We start from the raw sequence: 4324 nt of genomic DNA, 5'->3' as shown, positions 1-4324 counted from the left end.
GAGACTAGCATGTACAGACATGGTCTCGGAAAGTCGTCATGATTTGATGGATAAAATTATGAGTGAAATTGTTCATCACATTAAAAGGTTACTAACATTGAAATCTGGAACACTTGTCATGTGATGATCAACTTCAAAGTAAGAACCTCAAGGTTATTGGTATTTGACCAATGGACCTAAAAGTTATTGAAGGTGAAGTGTTTTCTGAGAATGGGGAAAGCTAAAAGAGAGACTACAAAAGATATTTTGGCAGAAAGAAAGAAAAAGACTAGAAAGTCTAGCTCAGGTGTATATAGATGATATACATGTTATGGATGTATTCCTTGTTTGGTCACATAATAAAATTCTTGGGTATTTGTACCAGATTGGTTGGTATGAGATGTCATACAATACAACGCAATACAAGAATACGATGGCCTAAGTGACTGATAAGGAATATGGTAATAATGCACGTCTGGAACATAATAAAGTGTTATTATGTTTGTCGTTGGCATTCTACCTAGCCCTTAGAATTTATAATAAAGAACTTAATAAATTGTTATTTTGCTCTGGTCAAATGAAAACAATGAGTTGTTCAAATTATGACATTACTCCATGGACGATGGATAAGTTATTATAAATCTTAATGGTGAAGCACACATACATAACACTGACGCTAAAATGCCATAAGGCAAATGATTTGAATTCCACTTATTTCTGGAACCGCCATTTAGGTCATGTTAGAGAGGAACGCATGAAGGAACTCCATGCAAATGGATTTTTGGAGTCATTTGATTTTTGAATCGTTTGGCGCTTGCAAATCTTTTCTAAAGAGAATGACTGAAATACCGTTCATACGCCAAGAGTTGAACGGGCAACTAACTTAGTGGAAACATGCATGGTGATGTATATGGTTCACTGGGCATAGTTGTGTGCGGAAGATTCTTCTACTTCATAAAAACTTCTAACAATGAATTGAGTATATATATGTGGTTATATTCGATAAGGAAGAAGTTTGAAACATTTGAATGGATTCAAATAAATTTCAGCATGAGGTGGAAATCATCGTAATAGAAAAGTCAAATATCTATGATTGGATCATGGTGGAAATATTTGAATTACGAGTTTTAGCAAATATCTAAGAGAGTTATGAAATCGTTCTACAACCTCACGTTTCTTGGAGTATCATAGTGTTGATGGAGTATCCGAGAAACGTATCCAAACCTTGTTGGATTAATGATGAGATAATATAAAATGACGCCATTATATTTTTGTGGATTATGCTTTAGAGACTACCGCTTTTACACTAAATAGAGCATCATCATAATCCGTTGAAATGACACCATACAAGTTATGGCATGGGTATAAACCCTAATAGTCCTTTCTTAAATTTTGGTATGCATAGCATAAGTAAATAAGTTTACAACCAAAATCGGATGAATGTCTTTGTTGTTATCCCAGAATTGGGAATTCTTTCCACTATGAAGTAAAAGACAAAAGTGTTTGTTAATGTTACTTGCTTATTTCCAAGAAATTGTTTTCTAGCGAAGTATTTGAGTGGGAGGACAATAGAACTTGATAAGGTTTATGAACCTGAGCATAATGATCAGAGTAGCGCAGCATCGGAAATGGTTCCGGAAGCGGCCACGACGATCATGGCTCCCATGACTACAAAGTGTTTTAGCCATGGAGATCGAAGTACCTATTGAACCTTGTAGGTATGGTTTACTTTGTGATCAAATAAATGATTTGTGGACAAAGGATTGATTTTGAACAATGATAAACCAACTGCATACAAAGAAGTTATGATGGGCCCTGACTCCGTTAAAATGGCTATGTGCCATGAAATCCAAGATAGGTGAATACTTTTTGAAAGTAAAAAGATCTATAAAATTGATGGACTTGGATGCAATATCCTTGAAGAAGCTCGACTTGTCGAAAAGTTGTTTTTACGATAAAGTTCAAAGAGTTAACTACGATAAGATTAGATCTTCCGTAGCAATGCTTATAGTCTATGTGGATTATTCTAGTAATCGCTACATATTTCTTTTATGAGATATGATAGTAGGATGGCAGAAATACATTCCTTACTAGAAGTGTGTATGAAGGATGTATACTAGATACAAACCAAAGAGTTTTGCTAGTCCGTGGAATACTAGATAGGTATACGAACTTCAATTGGATGAAGTGAGTATAGCGGAGTTGGAATCTTCACCGAATGAAATAGTCAAAGAGTTTTGATTTCATCAGAAACGATGAAGATGCTTGCATTTGCAAAAAATTAAGTGGGAGCGCTGAGACATATTTATAATACTTTGTGTAGATGACATATCGTTGATTATAAATAATGTAATCATGTACTTGATGTGATTACAAGATTTCATTGAGAATTAACTTCAATGAAAGGATATGAACTGGAACATATTTAGTGTCAAGATCTATGAAGATAGATTGAAACACATAATAAGTTTAAGTTAAAGTACATAGAATGAATATTGAAGTAGTTCAATATAAAAGTATTAGAAAGTTTTTTTTTCATGTGAAGGTTTAAACAAGACTTGAGTGTATTTGACACTCAATGAGTAAAAACACATGAGTGATTTTAGATCACAAATAATATGTACACAATCAGATGTCCTGTGCTCTAAAGAGTTAGGAGCATATACCAGAATGATTCATGTGATGATCATTGGACAACAGTAAGAATATCCCTGAGTGCTTTAGAAGAACCACGGATATATATATAGTTTTGTATGGGGTAATGACAAACAAATCGCTGTAAGGTGTTGCATCGATATTAGTTTGCTCTCATATAAAAATAAAATTTTCAATCTCAATTAGGCTAAGTGTTGTTGAAAAGGTAGCACAATAAGCTAGAAGAAGTCTATGCTAGATTTAGATGAGTTCTAAATGTTGTGACGGATTCTACAAACAAAGGCAGAGTATGTCAATGACTGGGGATGTTTAAGTCGAGGAGTTCTTTGAGAACTTGGTGTAGTTCCGATAGTGTCAGAACTTTGAAGCTATATTGTGTGTGACAATACTAGTGACATATTTCAGACCACGGAATTAAGGTTCCACCAGAGGACTAAGCATATATGCCGACTCATTTGGAAAATGAGTGATGCGTTGAGACACAAATGAATTGCAAAATACATACGTTTCTGAGCATGTCAGATCCGTTGACTAAAACCTCTCCCGTGAGCAAAACATGATAAGCACCAGAAGGCCAAGGTGTTATATCTTTATAAATGTAAACTAGATTATTGACTCTAGTGCAAGTGGGAGACTGTTGGAGATATGCCCAAGAGGCAATAATAAATTAGTTATTGTTATATCTTGGTGTTCATGATAAATGTTTACATCCCATGCTATAATTGTATTAACCGAAACATTGATACATGTGTGTTATGTAAACAACAAGGAGTCCCTAGTAAGCCTCTTGTATAACTAGCTTGTTGATTAACAGATGATCATGGTTTCGTGATCATGAACATTGGATGTTGTTAATAACAAGGTTATGTCATTGGGTGAATGATATAATGGACATACACCCAAATAAGCGTAGCATGAGATCAAGTCATTAAGTTCAACTTGCTATAAGCTTTCGATACATAGTTACCTAGTCCTTCGACCATGAGATCATGTAAATCACTTACACCGGAAGGGTACTTTGATTACATCAAACGCCATTGCGTAAATGGGTGGTTATAAAGATGGGATTAAGTATTCGGAAAGTGTGAGTTGAGGCATATGGATCAACAGTGGGATTTGTCCATCCCGATGACGGATAGATATACTCTGGGCCCTCTCGGTGGAATGTCGTCTGATTAGCTTGCAAGCATGTGATTGGATTACAAGAGATGACATACCACGGTAACGAGCAAAGAGTACTTGCCGGTAACGAGGTTGAACAAGGTATGGAGATACCGATGATCGAACCTCGGACAAGTAAAGTATCGCGTGACAAAGGGAATCGGTATCATATGTAAATGGTTCAATCGATCACTAAGTCATCGTTGAATATGTGGGAGCCATTATGGATCTCCAGATCCCGCTATTGGTTATTGCTCGGAGAGAAGTCTCGACCATGTCTGCATAGTTCGCGAACCGTAGGGTGACACGCTTAAGGTTCGATGTCGTATAAGTAGATTCGGAATATGAGATGGAGACCGAAGTTTGTTCGGAGTCTCGGATGGGATCCAGGACATCACGAGGAGGTCCGGAATGGTCCGGAGAATAATATTCATATATGGGAAGTCATTTTCAGGGTTACCAGAAAAGTTCAGGATTTTTCGGTATTGTACCGGAGGTTCTAGAAGGTTCCGGAGGGTACCATAGTGGG

Source organism: Lolium perenne, chromosome 4 (genome assembly GCF_019359855.2).
Source record: "Lolium perenne isolate Kyuss_39 chromosome 4, Kyuss_2.0, whole genome shotgun sequence".
Taxonomy (NCBI): Eukaryota; Viridiplantae; Streptophyta; class Magnoliopsida; order Poales; family Poaceae; genus Lolium; species Lolium perenne.
Note: the sequence above shows the minus strand (reverse complement) of the source record.